This window comes from Gadus chalcogrammus, chromosome 4, assembly GCF_026213295.1.
Source record: "Gadus chalcogrammus isolate NIFS_2021 chromosome 4, NIFS_Gcha_1.0, whole genome shotgun sequence".
NCBI classification, from domain to species: Eukaryota; Metazoa; Chordata; class Actinopteri; order Gadiformes; family Gadidae; genus Gadus; species Gadus chalcogrammus.
Genome location: NC_079415.1, coordinates 29,662,581 through 29,687,152, shown reverse-complemented (window position 1 = coordinate 29,687,152; position 24,572 = coordinate 29,662,581). Strand labels below are relative to the sequence as shown.

Here is a 24,572-nt window from a genome sequence, read left to right as displayed (position 1 = left end):
TCATATGTCCTCCTGCAGCGGCATGAACACCAACACCGCCACCCCGCCGCAGCTCATGAGCATCCGCGGCATCACGGAGAAAATCGCCCGGAACATTGTCGCCTATCGGACCCAACACGGTCCGTTCAAGAGCATCGAGGACCTGGTTCGGGTCGATCACATAAACTGCTCCCTACTGGACAAGATCCGTTTCCAGGTGTTTGTGGAGCGCTCAAGAACTCCGTCCACCAATACCAACGGCGGGCTGACCTACACGGGTCGGTCCCATCCGAGCCCAACCTCGTTCAGCCTCCGGAGCGACTTCCTCGACCTCCCGCCGGGAGGACCCATGCAGATGGTGTCCCTGCGGCCCCGCGTGGCACCGGCCCCGGGCCCGCGGGACGGCCGGGTCGCGGTGCGCCTGGCCACCTGGGACCTTCAGCGCTGCTCCAGTGAAAAGGCCAACAACCCTGGCGTCAAAGAGGTCGTGTGTATGCCCCTACTGGAGAACGAGTGAGTACAACTAACGTGAGGGTTTGCAGGCTCGAAAGCCTGCTCCATCCTTTCTCCGATCGGGGAAACTGTGAAATCGGAGATGGTTGGACAGGAGGTCGGAGTTGGAACAACCCCCACAGATACAAAACCTCATCTCGTCGATTAGAAAAACCCAAAAACCACAGGGGGGGGGAATACAAGACCCCTCACCGCGGTAACAACTCACAACTACGCATAGAGCTGAGGCAGCAACAGCGACCGCGTCTACCAATTCCTACGTAATATGACGCGTTTGACGTATCACATAAAAAAACAACGGTTTTTGAAGCCTTGCTCAAAATAGTCACTTTAAACTGGATTTTTTGCCGATATACTTTTTTAAACTAATTTTAATTTCAAAGAGCAATTTTCAGAGAATGTTATGTATAAATATTTTTAAAAACATTAACTTCCAATACGCACTTTAAACATGGATCGAAGGGGGGGGTTCAAGGAAGTGGGCTTCAAACAGAGGTTTTTTGCCAACTTTGGAGCTTCGAGACAAAATATTTTGCCCTTGGACCTCAACCCACTACACCGATCCGACTTTCCAGGCTTTTGGAGAAAGTACAAAATACGTTTGCCACATTTCATTCAGCCGTAGTCAAGGGGGGGTTGGCATCTTGACAAGGATGTATCCACGTAGACTGTGGACGTTTGGGATTCAAACCCAGAAAATTCCAGCTTGGACTCAAACCACTGAGCACTTGGTGTGTGTGTTTGGGGTTGGTGTGTGTGAGTGTGGGTATAGGTGTGTGTGTGTGTGTGTGTGTGTGTGTGTGTGTGTGTGTGTGTGTGTGTGTGTGTGTGTGTGTGTGTGTGTGTGTGTGTGTGTGTGTGTGTGTGTGTGTGTGTGTGTGTGTGTGTAAGAACACTGGTTAATAATGAAAAATGTTTTTATTCTGTATTCTTGATCTTTATTAATTCCTGTAGAACACAATAAAATAACAATGAGCCAACCATTTTTCATAAAATAATTTAAACAATTCAAGTGGTAGTTAATTAATAAATATATTTACATATGGCTTAAAGTATAAAGAGAAATCATACTTATTTAAAAATACAAAGAATCCAACTTATGTTTGCCAAAAGCAATCATTTAAGACATTGAAGACTAGTGTCATTACAATTCAAGCCTTGATTGGTCAAATAATAATAATGAATCCAATGTAAATAAAAGAAACGCCAGCATAATGCCGGATCTACTTTACAGCAATATTTCAGTATTTCTGAATAAAAAGGGCTTGTTGACTAGACGCATACATTTTGAATATCAAAACAAATCAATAGATCAATCAATTCCACAAATAAATCAATAATGATGTGCTCAGTTGATCATGGCTTACTAAGTCGGGGTCTGTTGTCCTTTGTGAGTTGAATCGGAAGCCATTCTGAATCTGGCAAGCTCCCCTCCGGTCTGACCTCGAGATGTTACCCTAGGAGGCAGCCAGCACGCCGGGCAGCTCGGCCTCCGTCCAATTCTGTCGGCCAATGAGCCACCCCAGCCCCAGCCCCAGCCCAGCCCGCTGAAGCTCATCCAATCGGCTGCAAGGTAAGGTTTGACGGATGACAGCCGTCAACAAACTCATTTCAGACCTAGTGAGTAAAGGGAGTATGGTCGGGCAGTGCAAGGATTCTAGTGTAAAACTAAAACGTACTATGATTCTAGCAGTTTTTCTCAAATGTTAGCCACTTGATAACTTGAGGACAGCTACTCAAACAGGGCCTTCATCCGGAGGGGGTCAACATGTGTGTGTGTGTGTGTGTGTGTGTGTGTGTGTGTGTGTGTGTGTGTGTGTGTGTGTGTGTGTGTGTGTGTGTGTGTGTGTGTGTGTGTGTGTGTGTGTGTGTGTGTGATTGTTTGATGCTAGCATGTCTGAGAGGGACCACAAGGGGGCGTCGCCGAGAGCGACGGGGACCCACGACCGGGGCCCCGGCACCCTCACCTGACCCACCGATCGTGACCCGGGAGAGTCGCGAGGGGAGGCGGTCCTATGAGGGCGGCCAGGCCGGCCACATAGCCCGCTACTGCCCTGGAGACTGGGACGTGTTGATGCCGTCGGCCTACGTGGACATGGGGACGGGTCGGCCCTGCATGCTGGCGACCTGTTGGGCGCAGGGGACGTCCGGGAGCCCGACCGTACCAGTGCGGGTCATGAACAAGGACACGCAGGCCCTGCTGGACACCGGCAGCGTGGTCACCCTCCTCCGCCCCGACTCGGCAGGAGGAAGGGAGGGGGGACCCATGGAGGTGGCCTGCCTGCACGGGGGCACCCGGACCTACGAGACCTGCCACGTGGTCTTCCGGACCCCACACGGGGTGTTCACGGCTCGGGCGGGGATTGTACCCCACCTCCCGGTGCCGCACCTAATCAGGAGGGATTGCCCGATATTTCGCCGGCTTTGGGACCCGGCATGAGAATCCCGGGCCAGGAGAGATGCGGTCGCCGCCGCGGCAAGAGATGCGGTCGCCACCGCGGCAAGAGATGCTGCCGTCGCCGTGGCAAGAGATGCAGCCGTCGCCGTTGCAAGAGACGCAGCCGCAGAAAGGGAGGCCGCCGCCGCTGCTGCCGCCGCATGGGAAGCCGCGGCATGGGAAGCCGCGGCATGGGAAGCCGCCGCCAGAGACGAGGCTGCAGTGGGAGATGGAGACGACGCAGCGGGAGACGACGCAGCGGGAAACGACGCAGCCGGAGACGACGTAGCCGCAGGGGACGCCCTATCACGACGAGATACCTGCCTGGGCGGGTCCCCCGACTAGCCGAGGCTTGGACAAAGGGTGGAGGAGTGTGGCATCCCGCCCCGTAAACCTCGGCCCGGGCGGGTCGGAGGTGGGTGATTGACGGCGTATACCGCCGCCACCCACTGAGTGGTGACGAAGAGCATCACTCTCTCCAAGGGGCGGAGTGGGGCACTAAAAGCCACCGGGAATTCTCCCCGGCCCGGCCCGGCCCCCCCGCCCCGCCCCCCCCAAACCCAGCCAAGTTTGCGCATTTGGGGAAGACTTAACGAAACATGAAATCTGACCACTAGATGGCACTACACTACGCAAATGCACAATATTGACACAATATTCAACAGTAGGTTTAAAGCTTTTATTGGTTTTCTATTAATAAACAGATGCTAAAATATAACATCAAAATAAAATAATACAACTATGTATAATATTGTACGACAGACCTGGATAAACAAAATACATTTGAATAGTAGACATACATATTTTTTGACATTTTGAGAAAGGAACTATGATAGTGCTAAGGCAATAAAACAAGCCATTCAACCACTGGAAAACCAGGCACTATTCAATAAATTTGTAAGGAACAATAGATAGGACCCATAGCACTCGAAAAGGTGCCTGTTTAATTTTAGAAAAAGTATAGAGAATGCCAACCTATTAAACATACAGGTAATAACATAACATAAGAAAAACAGGTACATTGAATACGTTTTTAGAGAACTATTAAAATATATTTTAATAGTTTCAGCAAGTTACAATCGAATTGGTCAGCATAATGCATAGATACTTTGGTCAATTAAATTGTATTGAAAACAAAACATCTTGAACAAATTAAACATGTCCTACCTTAAAACATTAGCTGTCGTCTCAGAAGGTAACTGGTCTCTGCAACCTTGTTGATCACCCCATCAGTGTCCAAAGACATGAGGATGCTTTTTTCTGTGGCCATGAGCATAAAGGCTTCCAAGTGCTCCTGGGTGATAGTGCTCCTAAGTCAACTTGAGTAGTTGATATTGTCAGAAGAAATTTGTAGGCCAGTCCAATTACATGGTAAGAGTTTTTCTTTAAGTTGTATTGTGCCAGGATAAGGTAAACACAAATGGCACAATTCTTACACATAGAAGACTTAACACTGACCAATTCTGGCCCTTCCACTTCGCATGGTTCTTCTTCATCAGCTTTAATCTTTCCCACTGTGTGGCGAGGCTTGACAGCTCAGCCTGTAAGGTACCAGTAGTGGCTCTGGCATCAAATTTTAGTTAGCATTTACTGAGGTTTTGCATTGCAGATCCTGGAAGTCCCTTATCACTTACGTCAGAGAAGTTTTTTGGATCCAGGCAGGCAAAATCCGCGCAAAGCTTTCCACTCACAGCAAAGCGCTCATGGATACTTTATGTGACGGTGTCGATAATGACATTATGAACAGTCACCTCAAAGTCCCTCTCAGCTGCTGTTAATGGCTCATCTTCTGCCAGCTCCCCTGGCATGATCTTCTTTTTCTTTACCCGTTTTTCAGGTAGTGCTACCTCCACCTCCAGCTCACAGTCCTTCTCCTGCAGCTCACCATTGGCCCACCCCACAAACTGGTCTGCAGCTTCTTTAATGCCACTGAAGTCTCGCACACACCTCTTCAGCCTATCCTCTGTTCCCACTACCAGTCGGTGTGCGGTCAGGAGATCCATCCCGCTTGTCTGAAGGTATTTGGACAGGGGGGATGTGTGCTCAAAAATCCTGAGAAAGATTTGGGCTGTGAAAATAGTCTCAAATTTTAGGAGACCATCCATGTATCCTTTGGCCTTGACTCTAGCACTTGGCTTCATTGTTGGTTCTAGTTGAATTGCTAGAAGAGTAAGGACTAAGTCTATATACATGGCACTGTCAGGTCTTCCAAAACACCCGAACACCTTTCTCAGAGCAGCATCTTTAGCCCACCACCGTGTCTATCCTATTGGAGAGAGTCTTCGGTGCCGCTTTTCTGTGCTGGTTTGTTCCCACTTTTTCATTTGTTTGTACGAATCCCTTATGAAAACAGCAATGTCGTTCAGGAGAGAGAAAAGCGATGAACTTTGAATAACACTGCCTGTTGTGTCCGCTAAAACCAGGTTAAGGACATATGCATAGCACCAGACATGGATTTGGTTGGGGGACGCCTCCGATAGAAAGGCAGAGAAGCCTTTGTAACTGCCCTGCATATTGGCTGCCCCATCTGTAGCACTCTCTACACAACATGACACATCGAGGTTAAGGGTTGCTAGTGTGTCTTTCAGGAGGTCGAGAAAATACTGCCCAGTAGAGGCCTCACAATCAACCAGAGCGACCAACTTCTCATGGACCACATCTGTGACATACCTGAGAATCACAGAGCATTGGTCTTTGGTGGTGATGTCTTGAGTGGTGTCACTCTGGACAGAAAACATTTTGGCTTCTCTGACCTCACTGGCAATTGTCTCCCTTATCAGCTGCCTGATCGCTTTGACAACCTTGTTGATAGTGTCTTTTGATAGCAGAGCGACCAATGAACCTCTGCCTCTTGCCCCAGCTTCATGCTGTTTTTTACTTTTTCCAATACATTCCGATAAATGTCGTTGCAGGCAAGGGTCATACCTACTCAGGAGCATGACCATTTCAAGGAGGTTACCGTGGTCTATGCTTTGGTCTTCCAAAGTGTAGGCAGCTTCAAATTCTGAGCCCCGGTAGCTACCCCGTTTTCCTATAACCTTGATAACATTGACGACCCGATCCATCACCTGCCGTTTCTTTCTGACTTGCTCTTGATGCAGGGAGAGCTGATCCCCCCCCTAATCTGCTCTCAATGTCCCCATGATGTGCCCTCAATAAGTAAGCCTCTACATAGTCTTGATGTATGAGACTTCTTTCATGCTCCTCAATTCTCTGATGTACATGCTTCCAGGATTGCATGCCTCCGCTTACAAAAGGGCCATCATAAGCAGAGGGCTTTGAAAATGCCAGTCAAACTGTGCAGAAGAGAGCATGACTTTCTTCACAGTAGGTCAACCACTTGCGATTCATTCCATCCCTACTATTAAAAATATTAGGCAAGGTTCTACTTGGGGTTTGTTGGGGGTGATATTGAAAAAAGAATGACAGATCTTTAGAGTTAGGACGGGCAAAATAATTGAAGATTGGAATCTCCTCAACTGGTTCAGCCTCTACACGCTCAATTCCTACCTCAGCTTGTCCAACTTCTATACTTTCAGTCTCTTCTTCAGCTGCTCCAGCCTCTTTGCGTTCAACATCCCTCTCCTCATCAGTTTCCGTTTCCATCCTGGACCCTGAGGCTTCACTCTCTCTTGCACTGACCGACAAATCATCTTCCTCTATGCCTGGTTTAAATTATAAAATAGAAACAGCTTTAATGAACAGTATTTCCACTACATGGTTAAATGCAATATTTCACTAATGAACACATGCATTTTGTTTGGCATACACTGCATTCTATCCTCTGTTGTACACCTTGCAATGTGTGCACATCCGTTATTGTAGCCATGACTTCTCCTAGCATTGTCTGATCAGCGTCATCACAATGCTCAAACTTTTTTCTTGTATAGGCTATAGGTCATGGTTGAATAACCAGTGGGAGGTATGAACGAATAATCGATTATTTGATGTGTGCCGACATTCACCAACGCAGCCATGGATCATCGGCAAGAAAACACTTAATATCTTAAATGCAAAAACAGTGAAAAATCGGATTTATACTGGTATTAATTGGGGATGCGCATTTCTGGCAAAAATACTATTCAATATTCGTATAATAATATCGAAAATCGGTCAATCAAGAACCCCGCACGCACCTCGTAAACATGCACACACAATGACACAGGGAGAGGTTTTGATGAACAAGTGTGAAATCAATCTGTTTGTTTCAATGTGGGCTTAGGCAGATAGGCCTATGTTCCAAATATGTTAACATATTCTCCATCCATTAAAAGAGAAAGATCATTTAAGTCATTAACTTGTCAGCTTGTGCTAGCTCCCGCCTAGCAATAACGTCAATAATTGAGCTCTGGCCTCTGGCTAACTGTTTTTCTTGTCAATTCACATTGGGGGACACCTGGCCGGAGGCAGAGGAGCCATTTTAAAAGGAGCATTAGGACTGTTATTTGGAGTAGGGTCCAGCTGCAGCCCCGGAGAACAACATCCTGGCGTGACAGAACACCCTGGCGTGACGGAAGTACTGTGGCTGGACGGAAGTTACCTCCGATTATTTTCTATAGACAAATAAACGTATTTATCGCTTGAATTAACATAACAAAGAAATAAAAAAATATTTTGACACGTTATTAACCATTTTTAGAAAAGGTTTTTTAACGTTATTTAGCCCCGGAGAACAACACCCTGGCGTGACAACAACCCAGGCGTGACGGAAAATCGGAAACCGAAGATGAACCATGGAAGTAAGTGTGACTTTCAATATGCTTAATATATTGCGTAATATTCATGTTAAAGTCTTGCCATAGTTTATTTACTTTTCGCTAAATTCGAATATAATAATATTGCGCCATTTTAGAAAAATTAGTGTCATTTAGTGTCATCCGTAATCACCAATGTGATGCTACAGCAACACAATTCAGCAAAACTGGCCACCGGAGCAGAAAAGTGTCTGTTTCTCCTGGGGAATATCTAATAGGCTACTAAAACCTAGCCTGTATAAAAACAAGGCTATTACTATTATAAGTCATGCAATCTTATGACCATAACGAATACCACAACCAACTGTGAACTGATGTAATTCAATAGTGATCAACTTATACATTTTCTTTGAATTATTATAAAAAATAGAAAATAATAATAAATAGGTCCCCTATAGTGTGTTTAAATAAAAAAAGATTACCTAGAGGGAGGTCATGTTTCCCGAAGCTCCGCTGGGCATTGGAAAGAACTACTTAATTCATCGTTCATTTCTACTTTATCTTATTTTATTTACCTAACAGTATATAGTTTGTTTCCGTCGTCCTCAATCGCTCGATTCAACAATACATTTTGGCACTTTTTACTCCCGGATCAGACCGCAGAAAAAGCCTTGGACTTTCCTATCGACAACATGCCTCTGTATTCGGATATCTCAGGCACGGAGACTGGGAAATGCACAGACTGCACCAAAATGCAACAGAGGGTGGCTTTAATTGAAACGAGACTAGCAGCAGTAGAAAAATGCAAAGGACTATCACAGGATACAGTGCCGATGGGTGAGTTTGCTGAGCTCACTCAGATACAGCAAGATGATCAAAGCTACACTGTATCCTTCCCGAAGCTGGACAAGAGAGAGACAGTTCCAGCTGCGTCTCACTGGAACAGAGTCGGCGCTAAGCCAAAGCAACATACCAAAGTGAATCAACAAGTTCACTCAACACCAAATGCTAAGCTACCCAAAGCTAAAGTTATCAGCCCGATTAGCCCGTCACTCAAATCAACCCTGCCACTGAAGAACCGGTTCCTGCCACTTCAAGAGTCCACAAACGCGCCTGCCACCGATGCACCCCTGAGCCCCGAGATGCGTCCGGACGGACAGTGTGGACAGAGACGGAACAACCAGTCGCCACGGAGGCGGGCTGCGCATGTGTCTGCCACCGTCCAACAAGGGCCCATCTCAGAGAAAGCAGATGAACCAGACACTCTGATTATAGGAGACTCAACTATCAAGGATATAACCGGTAAGAAGATCAAAACATGCATCTTCCCATATGGAAAGGTTAGTAATATCAACCATAAACTAGCCAAAATCATATTGGAAAACCCCAAAATCTCACAGATTATTGTGCATGCAGGATTTAATGATATTCAAAGAGAACAGTCAGAACTTCTGAAGAGGGATTACACTGATCTATTGGATACACTGGACAAAATACACATCAAGTCTTCCATCAGTGGACCCATACCAACAGTTGACAGGGGATTAAACAGATTCAGTCGTCTACTTGCACTGAATACATGGCTTTCCAGAGTCTGCAATGAAAGAGGAAGGGACTTTATTGACAATTTCAACTTATTCTGGGGGCGCAAATATCTTTTCAGAGCAGATGGCCTACACCCAAACAGGTTAGGCTCAAAACTGTTGAGGGACAATCTTCTCTTCTCGCTTTACGCACAGGCCACAATCTTGCCATGGTCTGACGCACAGGCCACAATCAGAGCACAGGTTGAGAAGAAGCGAGACTACAGCCTCCCCCACACAACTACTCTGCCACTATCTGACACACAGATAGCAGACAGCCCACAGACCTTGAAGAGAGACAACAGCCCGCCCAACGTCATCAACAATGTGCCCTCCCCCATCGCTGATGCTGGCTTGGCGAGGAACGGCCACCCCCCTCCTCTGCACTCCCCCATCGACGATGACCTCCAGCCTCATCTCTCCCATAGCCACAACAACAACTCCAGCTGGGATAGAGTCTCCGATGTCTCCCTTTGCGATTTTCCAGCCGAATTTAAGAAACTGGAATATGCTGGCATCAAACTTGCATCTGTGTCAATGATAGCATCGCCACGTCATGGCCGCAGGCTGCTATCACCCAGGAGGATGGCGCCCCACCCCCACCACCGTACTGATAGTAGTCCTGAGTATTACTGAGACAAAAAAGGGTTCAGCCGTAGACACAGTATAAAGGAAGTTTCTCATAATCTGCTGAACCCAAGGTTGCCTACGTCAAAGCAGGGCAACTTTCACATTCATGCTGTAACCACTAAGAGAGTAAACAAAAGGAAACTTAGACACACTGCTAACCTCACAAATCTCATATCTATTGCCTCCAAACCAAAAACAACCTTAAAGCCTATCAACAGCACCATCAGGATGGCTCTACTTAATGTGAGGTCTCTTAATAACAAATCATTTTTAGTTAATGATTTTATTAACACTTCCAAACTGGATTTTATGTTTTTAACTGAAACATGGCTGGAACAAAATAACAGTGCAACCGTTCTGATAGAGACAGCTCCTCCCGACTATAACTTTTTTGATGCATGTAGATCTGGAAAAAGAGGTGGAGGGGTTGCTGCTATATTTAAAAATGTATTTCAGGGGAAACAGATGTTATTTGGTGATTTTCCATCGTTCGAATACCTTAGTGCTGTATTGAAATGCTCCCCCAGAGTTCTCCTATTAATTATTTACAGGCCACCCACATATTCTGCAAATTTTTTCGATGAATTCACAGAATTATTGTCTAGCATCTCCACAGAATTTGACTGTCTAGTTATAACTGGTGACTTCAATTTTCATACTGATGATTTGAATGACAAGTGTGCAAAAAAACTTTTTACCATTTTGGACACATTTGAACTGTCTCAACATGTGAAAGAGGCTACTCATTGTAAGGGGCACACTCTAGACCTGGTTATCACAAAGGGCCTCAATGTTTCTGATCTCTCTGTGACTGATCCTTCCTTGTCTGACCACTTTTGTGTTTTCTTTAACGTATCTTTTATTCCCGACATACAGAAAAAATCAAACACTGTCAAAAAACGGTATATCAATGAAGATTCTAATGTACTTTTTAAAAAGGCCATCTCCTTGCTACCACCTCTAAACCCATGTTCTGCTGATGATCTTGTAGAAAACTTTAATTTGAAAATTTTGAAAGTCATAGATGTCATTGCACCTTATAAGGTTAAAACGATTTCTGGAAAGCAAAAGGCACCCTGGAGAAAAGCTGCTTCTGTAACAGCACAGAAAAAGGAATGCAGGAAGGTTGAACGCATCTGGCGTAAAACAAAACTTCATATTCACCATGATATCTATAAAGAGAGCCTCCGTGCCTACAATTTAGACTTAAAAAATGCTAGAGAAACATTTTTCTCCAATATCATTAAAACCAACACTAATAATGCAAAAACCCTATTTGCAACTGTTGACAGACTGACCAACCCCCCAATAGAAATTCCACCTGATCTCCATTCCACGCAGAAATGCAATGAGTTTGCAGCTTTTTATATTGATAAAATTGAAGGTATCAGACGAGCCATCAATATCTCCACGTCAAACAAAAATGTTGGACTACCACCCTGTTCAGGCAAAAATTACGTGGCAAGGATGGCATGCTTTAATGTTATAGACTCTCAAAATCTTGTGGAAACTGTGACACAACTAAAGCCATCCACCTGTTGCCTTGATACTATACCTACCAACCTCTTTAAGAATGTTTTCGACTGCCTAGCAGTAGACATATTGCAGATAGTTAACAACTCTCTCCAGTCAGGCAAGTTCCCAAAAGCTTTGAAAACTGCAGTTATTAAACCCCTTTTAAAAAAGCGGATCCTAGATGCCTCTATTATTAACAACTACAGACCAATATCAAATCTACCCTTCATAAGTAAAATCATTGAGAAAGTTGTCCTCCAGCAACTAAATCACTTCCTGGCATCAACTGGTTGCTATGACACCTTCCAATCAGGATTTCGACCCCTGCACAGCACTGAGACCGCCCTTATTAAAGTTGTAAACGACATCCGTCTTAACACAGACTCTGGCAAAACCTCAATACTAATGCTACTTGACCTCAGTGCTGCATTCGACACTGTAGACCATACATTACTTCTGGAAAGGTTAGAAAACTGGGTGGGGCTTTCAGGCACTGTCTTAAATTGGTTCAGGTCCTACCTACAAAATAGGAACTACTTTGTTTCCATTGGCGACTTTGTATCAGAATCAACCAATGTGACATGTGGAGTCCCACAAGGTTCGATCTTAGGACCCTCTTTATTCAACATCTACATGCTCCCACTAGGGCAAATCATGCAAAATAACAATATTGACCATCATTGCTATGCTGATGACACGCAAATCTATGTATCGCTATCACCAAATGACTATCGGCCCATAGATCTGCTGTGCCAGTGCATTGAGCAAGTGAAGGAATGGATGTGCCGAAATTTCCTTCAACTAAATGAGGACAAAACAGAGATAATTGTATTTGGTTCTAAAACGGAAAGGCTTAAAGTAACCCAACACCTTCACTCTCTGTCCCTGAAAACCTCAATCAAAGCCAGAAATCTAGGGGTTATCATGGATTCAGATTTACATTTTGACAGTCACATCAAATCAGTTACAAAATCGGCATATTATCACCTTAAAAATATAGCAAGACTTAGAGGGCTCATGTCCACCGAAGACTTACAAAAACTTGTACATGCCTTTATCACTAGTAAGCTTGATTACTGCAATGGTCTCCTCACAGGTCTCCCAAAACAAACTCTGAGGAAGCTTCAGCTTGTTCAGAATGCTGCTGCTAGAGTTCTAACAAAGACCAAAAAATTTGATCATATTACACCAATTCTGAAATCGTTACATTGGCTTCCTGTAGGTCAGAGAATTGATTTTAAAATCATGTTGCTAACCTATAAATCCCTACATGGTTTAGGCCCAAAATACTTAACTGATATGCTTCCACTACATCAGCCTTCTAGACCACTAAGATCCTCTGAGACCAATCTGTTAATTATCCCCAGAGTAAACACAAAACATGGGAAAGCAGGATTTAGTTACTATGCAACAAATAGCTGGAATAAACTCCCAGAGGATTTAAGACTTGCCCCAACTCTGAGCACCTTTAAAACAAGACTGAAGACTTTTATGTTTGCTATAGCTTTCTGCTAAAATCTTAAATACATTGCACTTTCTAAAAAGCTTTTTTAACTTTGCCTTTATTTTCTATTTTAATACTAAAATGCCTTTTTCTATTCTACCCATTTCTTTGCATATGTTTTTCTTTTACTTATCTATTATTTTATTTTATTGTATGACAATGTTTATATGTGAAGCACTTTGAGTCTGCCTTGTGTATGAAAAGTGCTATATAAATAAAGTTGCCTTGCCTTGCCTTGCCTTTATCCTATTGTGCATTTATCTTAAACCAAAGCATTCATGCCTACACAAAGACCCATTCCACACAAAACCAGTTCACTTTGAAAGATGGATACATTTAATTAGAAGATAAGCTTCGCAATATCAGGTTATGGGTAGTATTTAAATATATTGATAGTAACTTTTATTTTTCTTGCCAAACTTTACGATACTAATCTCTGTTATTCTAGTCGTCCAACCGCCAAACAAATGGCGGTTGGACTACTTCAACCAGTCTTCAGACTGAAGCGAAAAAGAGAAGTGAATGACGTTTCCAGTGACAGAATACAAATAAGTTATTGTATAGGCTTAATATTGACTTGACTGTTTGATTCTTTTGACAGTGAGTTGGAGCTGATGGCAGCATGAAGAACCTATATCTTTAAGATTCTGTGTATTATTTGTTGAATAAATTGTGAGGAAACTTTGGTGTGGTCATTCTTCAATGTATCTTTACATCAAATTATGATGATATACTTGACCAAAATTTTAATTTGATTCTATTAGACATATTAAAACAATTACTTAATCCTAATGGTAAATTACTTAATGAGTAAAGTGTATAATACACTCAATTCCATTCAATAAATGTCTACACACTGAACTAGTTTATTCGTCTAAATAACGTTAAAAAAAATAAGCTATAAGCTAAGCTATAAAAATGGTTACTGACATGTCATAATGTTTTATTATTTAAATGTTTTGGTCTAATAAGGCAACGCAAAGAATCCTGAGGTATTTGTATAAATAACGTTAAAAAACCTTTTCTAAGCTATAAAAATGGTTACTAACGTGTCGAAATATTTTTTTATTTCTTTGTCATGTTAATTCAAGCGATAAATACGTTTATTTGTCTATAGAAAATAATCGGAGGTAACTTCCGGCGATAAATACGTTTATTTGTCTATAGCAGGGGTGCCCATCGGGTTGTATCGTGAACCTACGGACTTCAGTGGGGGTTTCATTCCGTCTGCGCACGGCACCTTCTCAACGATAATCAATAATCTTCCTCCCACTCAGGGTGAAAATGGTAGGTCTTACCTTGTTTCCCCTCAGCCATGCCAACGTTTAGGAGTGTGTAACTACTGTTGACGGCTTTCAACTGCTGTTAACAGCACATGCGCTACCGCACGTATATGTCCCGCGCAAATTTAATTTTATTAAAAAAAAAAAAAAAAAAAAAAATTTTTTCTTTTTCTTCACCCCTCGCGATCGACTTGGGATCTGTCGGCGATCTACTGGTAGACCGCGATCGACTGGTTGGGCACCCCTGGTCTATAGAAAATAATCGGAGGTAACTTCCGTCCAGCCACAGTACTTCCGTCACGCCAGGGTGTTCTGTCACGCCAGGGTGTTGTTCTCCGGGGCTCCAGCTGGATACTATTGGACATTTGGGGGGAACGGGAGCGAGGAAGAAAGAAGCGCTCTGGTCCGCGAGCGACTAGAGGCCCACGGACGCCCTAGAGACCGCGTTTACGTTATTTGTCACAGATGTATGCAATAAATGCCGAGTGCGGCTTAACCCTCGCTTAATGTGTGAGTCGTACCTGGAACCCGGCTCATTGGGAGAGCATGGGTGCCTGTGCAGTGGCGGAGCCAGGGGGTGGCCGGGGGTGGCCACGGCCACCCCCCGTAGAATCTCGGCCACCCCATTGGCCACCCCAAGCACCGGATCACAGCGGTCAAAAGTTTTGACGGCTGTGGAAAAATGCGGAACCTTTCTCGCACCGCTAGTACACTGCCGGACCCTTTAGCCGCGCGCAGCGCGCACACGTCCTGTATTTGAATTAAACGGCTCAAGCATGGCCTGAATGCCTGTTACCATCTGACGCTTCGACCGGCACCTGCGGCTAAGTGAAGAAACCCAAAACAGAAAGGTATGATATCATAATGGATGTTGTTTTTGTCTTCTAATAACTGTGACTATCCCACCCATGACTATCTATTTTGCTAAGTTTAGAAGCAAGGTAGATCGGAGGAGAACATAGTAAACTGTTAAAATTGCTATATGCTATGCTGTATTTGATAACTACGTTGCGAGATTGTGTACAGTGTTTTAATATAATCTCTCTCTAGTCTCTACACGTATTTGTTTTTGCAACTTCGGATCGACTTTCGATCTAGTTATTTGCTGTTAACTGCTATTGTTGCCAGAACGTGTTATGATTGTGTCAGGTATATACAGTATTTATGCTGCATTTTGGATAAGTGTCATTAAAGAGGGAAAAATAATGAAGAGGAAGAAGGCAGACATAGCGTCCTTCTTCAGGGCAAGTGGAAAGAAGTCAGCTAAGGCAAAGAATGAGGGTGAGATGGAGAAAAAACAGGCAGAGAGCGAGGATGAGGAGCCCCCAGAGAGCAGCAACTTAAATGGACCTCCAGGTATACAGTATAGAGACTCACATATAGTACAGCTTGGTATGAGGTTATCTTATTTACAATTGGCTTAAAGTTTGTCTATTCATATACAGGTCAGGTAGGGCTGGGCGATTTGGCCTAAAAATAAAATCTCGATTTTTTCTAACTAATGGACGATTTTCGATTTAAACCTCGATTTATTTTTTCTGTTTTTCTCTAAACAAATTCCATTGAAACCCATGTACGTGTGTGGCGCTTATGGGGTGTCGCACCACACTCACCAACGCAGGGGTCTACAACCCGCTGATTTAAGAGTATCACGATTATCAACAATCATGGAAAGCTGAGTAGGTTTATCAGTTTTAATAACAGTATGAACAAATAGAACACAAAAATGACAAGTTGTCCTTTGTATATCTATAGTAGCAATAGCACATGCTAAACAAGGACAAAATCTACTCAGAATAATTGAATGAACTGTTTACATCCATGGCTAACCAGTGCATGAGAAGGAGATGACAGGAGACTAATGTTTCACTCTTTCAATTGCTCTAATTTGAGCTCTTACTGTTGTTATCTAACATACCAAACAGTAATTTAATTGTGTAAAAGTGTGAAATTACTGCCCCTTAAAAATGACCATGAATTAGCTATACTCTCATTTGCATAGTGATTAACATTATGAATTTAAATTGTGTATACCAACTGTATGTTGGCTGACATTTACCTATAACTTTTTTTCCCTCCACTCTAACCAAGGAGGCCTGTTTTTAAATTCCCTAGCCTGACACCCAGTCTGAAAGGCTGGCCAGGGGTTCTCATCTAAAAGTAACAAGGAGATATAAAGTGGGATTAAAACATTGTCTTCTGTTGACTACTTATTATGTGGTTTACACATTAATATGGGAGGACTGGACACACGCACGCACGCACGCACGCACGCACGCACGCACACACACGCGAGAAGGAGGGGCTCGGCCCGCTAACTAACGTGCAGAGATGCAGGGGCAGCTTCGCGCTTCGTAACAGAGACAGGGCAGAGCGCGAGCGCGCAGCGGGAATTTTATGAATGGTGAATGTAGGAGATAACTTCCCCTGCTTAAAGTATTTTATTGCAGTTATACCAAACCGATATTTCCGAAAAATAAACACAGAAGTGAAAGATCTGTCACAAGACGATTGATACGTATCCGTGCACATTTTTAAGTGGGTATACGCAAATCCTGGTGCGTTCCTAGTGGGTATACGGCGTATACCTGCGTATCACGTAGACTACACCACTGCTTGTAACTAAGAGAACACACATGTGAGTTGTTGATCACAAATTATTTGTATACATAACGTCATCTTTGCAAAAGACGTTTAACTGAAAAGTGTTTCAATCGACCCGGCTCTCCCCCAAGTCTGTCGGGGGCGAGGTGAATGTGATTGCAGTAGGCTGAGTTTTGCGCGCGTTCTGGAAAGTGAGAGAGGAGGCTACTACGGAGTCTATTCAGCAAAACAAATCGGAAGAGTCTAGAACTGTTTTTAAATCGCGATTTTTCGGTTCAGCCATTTCACAAACCGTAGGAAAGAAAAAATGCAAATTAATCGATTAAACCGAAAAAATCGCCCAGCCCTAAGGTCAGGTTGAAAGTGCATTGTAAAACATATCAGTTCGTTTTTTCAGTACATTAAAGTATGGCATATTTGTATTTGCTACCCAGAGACACTTTCACTAATATTATACTTTAGCTTAGTGTGTTTGTTAAACACTATATAGCATGCATTAGAAAACCTTTAGGAAAATTACCTGTACACCTTATTGTAATTATTTTTGATGTTTCTGAAAGATTGATCAAGAGCAGGACAGAAGAGTCCTCCCTGAGGAGTGGCCCCAGTGGATCCCCAGGTAAATTGTCAATCTTACATTGTATGTTGTACTCTTCTGCTAACTTTTCATCGATATTGTCCACAAGTTTATATTGTATATGTTTAATGCTGTAGAAAATGAATTTTAATCTTTTGTATCTGTGAAATACTTGGATAGTGGATCATTACACCTTGTGGAAAATACTTTAAACACGTATTAATGTTTTTAATATATATATTTAGATTCCCACAGAAGATTCAGACAGCGAGAGAGAGGAGCCTCCAACAACGAGTGGCGGCCCAAGGTACCACCAGGTATACTCACTCTTTCACACATACTGGACACTTTAATTCCACTTCAGTTTTGCCCAATCTGATACAGTGGCCTGATAATTCATAAACAGGTATGAGTCATACCACTCACCGTCCTCAACTGGAGTAGAGTTGGATGAATGGCCTCAAATCTATAACGTTTTAAGCAGATTATAGTGTTCAGATAATCCATTAGATGTAACATGGGATAGTACACTCCAATGTATGAGTTTATCTTGATTGTTATTAATCTCTGTTGTAATTTAATAATTGAATATGCCTTTTTTTCCATTTTCAAACAGACATTTCCAAATCAAGAACCGATAGATCTTTAAGGACAGTCATTGAAGTGTTCAGTTTTAATGAGATGTCACTGTTTGGATTCTCTGTCTGATATGTGTAAATGTGGCTCAAACTTGAATCTAATCTTGCAGAGTCCGCCTAATACCCATTGTGAATATGATGTTTGTTATTATGTGTTTGATAGATGTTTATGGATCGAATTGAAGAAAAATTGACACTGCTTATTTAAACAGGCTGTTAATGCTTGTCATATTTACATTTGTTGGAATTCAGCAAATTGTATTCAGGATGTTATTTTATTTATTTTCATATTTCTATACATTAGCTCAGTATTTTATACTTTTTGTTATTTAAAGATAAATCCATATTGTGATCAGACTTGATTAAAAAAACATTGCACTTCTAATTTTGTATCCTTGTTTTGTATTCCTGATGATACACTGAGAGAATTGACTTGGCTTGTCGCCATAAACTGAGGACATCTCTACTATAAAATAGAATACCTTGCTGTCAATGCATATCTGTACAACCATTGTTCGACTCAGTCGTACAATACAAATAAAAACACAAATAGCAATCAGTAAATCAACACAGTTTAAAAACAAGTATGAATACAGAATAAGTGTATATTCTCTTTTAAGTTTTAGCTTCTTTGTTACTTTGCCTTTAGGTATTAGAACAATTTAAATATATTGAATACTTTTCTATTGCACCTTCATCTGAATTCCGAATAATGTTGAGATGTTTGCTGTATGTGTCTTAAATAGCTCTGCATCTCCTGGTGAGACAAATGCTTGCCACCCAAAAATTATCACTGGCCCCATCCTGGCCACCCCAATGGAAATTTCCTGGCTCCGCCACTGTGCCTGTGTGTGTGTGTGTGTGTGTGTGTGTGTGTGTGTGTGTGTGTGTGTGTGTGTGTGTGTGCGCGCATGTTTGTGTGTGAACAGACAACATCGGGAGAGGTCAAAGGTAACCAGTGCTCAGTCATTACTGCAGCATCAAACACAGCTGATCATGGTTTGCAAATGTCCAACAAGACATTTGACTTCAGCTTTAAATGAACATTCAAAAGCATCTCTTGGGGTGCTTTTCCAGGCTTTCTTCCTTAGACCAGTGGGATGTGAATCTAGGAAAGATGGTTATAGTCATATAAATAAATACTTATCAAGATAAGTTTAAAGAATCTGCTAGTCACATAAAATTCACTTGAAACATCATAAATCAATTTCCTAAAGGTGTTTTATTATTATTACTATTTTTTTTTTATTATTATTAATATTGCTTTATTTATAATAGATATAGGAAAAATATCCATAGTATTAGGATCAACTGTAGATCCTAGTGGGGACGTTTTAACTATGAACTTAAAGAGCTTACTACTGGAATTACCACAACACGACATACCACGACAATATTCCAAAAATACAGAAGCCTATCATTCTTTTAAATTATTTTTGCTTAATCACATTATTTGTGCTAATAAATAAATAAAAATAATGGTTCTGATTTCCTAAGTTAAGAGTGATGTTTGTTCTGTTCCAGAGGGCTGAGGAGGACGCAAAAACTTTTCTAGACATGAGGCTGATAGCTCTGGAGGGTACTCTTCCCAGATTACCCACAATGCTCTGAGAGTCAGACGGAAGAGGAGGAAGCGACGGAAGGTGAGAAGAAGGAGCAGTGGAGGTGTGCCAAAAAGGGAGTGGTAGACATCGCAAAGCTCTGTCTGATGGAGATGAACCAGGAGGAACTGGCCGACAAACTGTGGAGCGGCAAGAGACTCTTACCCTGCTTCCCTCCTCTCGCATCTGGATAACCACTTGATTGTACCCAACCTCCCCCTGCCACTCCTGATTGGGAGGGACTGCCCGATATTTCGCCGGCTTTGGGACCCGGCACGAGAATCCCGAGGCGGGAGAGATGCGGTTGCCGTCGCGGCAAGAGATGCGGTTGCGGTTGCGGCAAGAGATGCGGCCGGCGCCGCTGCAAGGGATGCTGCCGCTGCCGTGGCCAGGGATGCTGCCGCCGTCGTTGCGAGAGATGCGGCCGCCTCCGCCGCGAGGGACGCAGCCGCTGCCGCAGGAGACACCGTGTCCCGTCGAGATACCTGCCTGGGCGGGTCCCTCGTCTACCCGAGGCTTGGAAAAAGGGTGGAGGAGTGTGGCATCCCGCCACTTAAACCTCGGCCCGGACCAGCCTGAGGGTTGGTCCGGGATGGCCGATACCACCGTCATCCACCAGCCGGCAACGGAGAGCATCAACCAAACCCCAATTAGCGGGATGGGAGACACCTGGCTGGACAGCCAGGGAAAGGCTTTAAAATGCACTCGGGAGCAGACGGAAAGGGCCGACGAGTGACGAGACAGCAAGGGCCGAGCCAGCCCTACCCTAGAGGCCCACGGAGGCCCTAGAGACCGCCAGTACCTTATATGATTTACGTTGTATGCAATAAATGCCGTGATCGGCTAAACCCTCCCTGCCAAGTGTCGTTTGTACCTGGAACCCGGCAACAACAAGGACCGGGTTGCCACATATGGTGGAGAATGCAGGCATGAAGAACCCTCTACAACCCCCCGGTAAAGTACCCCACGAAGTCAGAATGCAGAACCCGGACGGTAGGGACGCCGCCGCCGCCGTAAGGGGCGCCGCCGCCTCCACAAGGGACGCCGCCGCCCGGACGGTAGGGACGCCGCCGCCGCCGTAAGGGGCGCCGCCGCCTCCGCAAGGGACGCCGCCGCCGCCGCAAGGGACGCCGCCGCCGCCGCAAGAGACGCCGCCGCCGCCGCAAGAGACGCCGCCGCCGCCGCAAGAGACGCCGCCGCCGCCGCAAGAGATGCCGCCGCCGCCGCCGCAAGAGACGCCGCCGCCGCAAGGGACGCCGCCGCCGCAGCGGGAGACAAGGCCGCAGCGCGAGACCTGGACGGGACGGCGCCGCCGGCCGACGCGGACGTGGGGACTGGTCGGCCCGGCAGCGTGGTCACCCTCCTCCGCCCCGACCTGGCGGGAGGACGGGAGGGGAGACCAATGGAGGTGACCTGCGTGCACGGGGACACGCGGATTGTCGAGACCCGCCATGTGGTCATCCGGACACCACGCGGGGTGTTCACGGCTCGGGTAGGGGTTGTTCCCCACCTCCCGATACCGCTCCTAATCGGGACGGACTGCCCGATTTTCCGCCGGCTTTGGGACCCGGCACTAGAGTCCCGGGGCAGGAGAGATGCGGTCGCCGCCGCGGCAGAAGATGCAGCCGCCGCCGGCGCAGCGGGAGACGAAGCAGCCGGAGACGAAGCAGCCGGAGACGACGCTGCCGGAGACGACGCTGCCGGAGACGACGCTGCCGGAGACGACGCTGCCGGAGACGACGCAGCCGATGCCTTGTCCCGAAGAGGTTCCTGCCTGGGCGGGGGCCCTGTCTACCCGGGGCTTGGACAAAGGGTGGAGGAGTGTGGCATCCCGCCCCGTAAGGGTTGGTCCTGGACGGCGTGTACCGCCGTCACCCACCAGACGGCGACCGACAGCAGCCCTTTCGCCTCCCCAATCAGTGTGATTGGGGGACACCTGGCCGGTGGCAGAGGAGCCATGATAAAAGGAGGTCGAAGACAGACAGGAGGACAGCACGGCACGGGAGCGAGGAAGGAGGAAGTGCTCGTGTCCGCGAGTGGCTAGAGGCCCACGGAGGCCCTAGAGACCGCGAGTACTTACTTTGATTTAAGTTGATTGTTAAATAAGTGCCTTGGATGGCTTATCCCTCACACAAACGTGTCATTTATCCATGGAACCCGGCCCAATCGAGTACCGGGTTGCCACAACACACACAACAGTGGAGTCTCCATTCACCTCTTCGTCAGTTTATGGAGGGAGGATAGTACTAGTGGCCGGCGGGAACTTTTGACGCGAGGCATGCTGATTAGACCGGATATAGTATTTGGTTTAAAACAACCACTATAACCTAATATGGTGATGTTTAACAACGGAGTTGGTGTGTCGGTCGAAGCGTTGTTTGCTGGTGCGTGACTAAAAAGCTGAGATTCTAATGGGCTTTGTTGCACTTTGTCACGCGGTTAAAAAGCTGTGGCGAATTCAGTTTTAATTCAGTGCGCTATGGTTTGACTCGGCGTGGGCCAAAAGTGTCAATGGAGGAGGGGAGCAGAACAGCCCAGTCACTTTCAGCGCTCACAGCTCACCGCATTCAACCAGAAGGACGCGTTGAGGTGACGATTACTACCCAATCACAGCACATTACGCCCTAACGTGCTGTCATTGGGTAGTTATCTACGGGCCTCTACGACTACAGGAGCAGGCAGCCTGTCCAGGCGCAATGCTCGCACTCACGCAAACACACACTTGCGTGACTTTATGGTAACTTGTGGGTTAACATAACTTACAAAACATTAACATGGACATGCACTATGGAGCACAGTTAATGGTGAGCAGTTTGGTGATGTTGAAGCTCATTGCAAAATGTGTTTTAAATGTTTGTTTGAAATTCGGTACAATAGATTTAGCTACTTGACCAAATGTGTAATTGCATGTTGAATCATTTGGATACACTTTTGTAACGTAAGATCTTCCATAGGGTTAGCCTAGCAGGTTTCACATATTTATGATTTATTTTCAAAGCAAATGTATTTTGTCAGATTGATATAATTACAATTTACAATATTCTGCAAATAGTACTTCATTACAACATTTTCAAAGTTAAGGGCTCTGATATCAGTATCTACTATGATAAGCTTGTATAACCTGATTTAAAACAGAAGTGGGAAAAGCTATTTATGTCAATGTTTTGAATGATAAGCAAATGAGGGGTAGAAACCCCCACCTGGACACTCATTGGCCACTTCTTGCTCCTTTTATATTGACCTTCTTGTAATTTAACAAATGCTTTTATCCTGATTTACAAAAAAAGTAAATGAAAGAAGCAAGAAACAATGTTTAATCTTTACTCAACCAATAAAACATCTCAATATGTCCTTCATTCACCATAGACATCCTGGTGAGTGTGTGTGGTTGATCTCAGCAGCCTCATGTAAAGCAGCCTCCCTCCTCTTACTGATGGATGCTGGGATGTGGGTGAGGCTGCATGCCTGTGGTGCAATGAAGCCACACAGGTTGACCCAGCCATCACTAGGGTTGGCCATCATTTGGACTTTAACAATTCTGATTCAGATTCAGATTATGCTTATCGATTTAGATTCTGGAATTTCTGATTCTTTGAGGGGCAGGGAAAAAAAGAGGACAGGTTGCCGTGGGTCGTAACCACGGTGATAGCACGCCCCCTTCATTCCTAAAATTCTCAGCCCGAAATGGGCTCAATGGCACCTTCACTCTTTGGGTGCCTAAATGTCGGGGTATTAACCTCTGCGATCACCACGTAACCATCATGTGCATCTGCCCACGAACAAAATAAGTTTGCACAGGTTTTGCATCGTGCTGACACGTCATTGTTATTTATATAATGGAGCCAGGCCGATTTTGTTGCCAGGGTGGAACGCCTGCTGTGGCAGTAAGCCCGATTCCGACCCTGCAGTAAACCTGTTTTATACACCACCAGCTGCTGTCATGTTTCGTAGGAGCCCAGTGAAGACACCTAGGTGTCGGTGGTAGGGTCAACTTGCTACCATCATCTAGCATACAAATGTGCTGTGTGCTGACACAATGTACAGACCACCTACTGCTCTTCTGTGTGTTGAGATCACATTTGCAGACTTAAGGGATCAAGCATGACCCATGAAAGGCATGATGAGACGGACGACCAAAAATGATTAGAAAAAACATGTTTTTTAACAATAAGAATTGTATTCTCAAGTCTAAGCAAAAACAAAAATTAAGCAAAAACAAGTGCAAATTAAAAACAAATTGCTTATAACAGGTGAAAAACCTTCAAATGAACAGGTAAACACACTGTGACAGCCAGGCATGTCTATCCGTCAAGCTGGCAGTCAGTATCCATAGCAGCAGCTAGAGTTCTCGCAACAAAATTGTAATTGATTATAATTATTTGGTTAATGATGTATCAAAGTACTTTTTTTCTTCTGAAGATGATTTCACCAATATTGATAAATTTATAATTAGTGAGGTGAAGGGAAAAAAAAATATTTCCTGAACATGTAGCCTATAGTTTGGAGTTGGATCTTTTGCTGAACAATAACCCAATATACTCCTGTGATGCGGAAGTTAAAATAGGTGGATATTCAAATGATATTTTGAGATATCATCTTTCTAACGTAGATCTCTATCTCTCTCACACACACACACACACACACACACACACACACACACACACACACACACACACACACACACACACACACACACACACACACGCACACACGCACGCATGCACACATGCACACACGCACGCATGCACGCACGGCTGAGGATGCAACAATGACAAGGCTTGGTAGTACTCTGTCACCCAGCCAACATGAGAGGGACACAAGCCAACACCCTTCTCTTCAGCAAAGAACAAGGAAGTGTGTCATCATTCACTCAGGACTCAATCAAAACGGTAAGTCGAAGCATACTTTGTCGTGATAAACTCTCTCCTGGGTGGGTTTATTCCACCTTTTCTTTGCTTTATATTCAGGTGTTAAGTGTAAGACTCTCATTTCATACAGTTCACACTTTCTGAGT

At 44.6% G+C, this 24,572-nt stretch overlaps 1 protein-coding gene and 1 long non-coding RNA gene across 3 annotated transcripts in view; both read left to right on the top strand.

Moving 5' to 3' along the window:
- Window positions 1-24,572, top strand: part of LOC130380350 (uncharacterized) — a 91,072-nt gene that overhangs the window by 55,476 nt on the left and 11,024 nt on the right. The gene's annotated exons all lie outside the window — the stretch shown is intronic.
- LOC130380358 (uncharacterized) lies at window positions 14,714-18,097 on the top strand. Of its 2 annotated transcripts, XR_008895286.1 has the most exons (4): window positions 14,714-14,989; window positions 17,303-17,361; window positions 17,565-17,636; window positions 17,936-18,097. It is a non-coding gene; the product is annotated as an uncharacterized LOC130380358 (long non-coding RNA). The 2 variants fall into 2 exon arrangements; XR_008895285.1 differs by lacking the exon at window positions 14,714-14,989 and having other exon boundaries at window positions 17,100-17,361.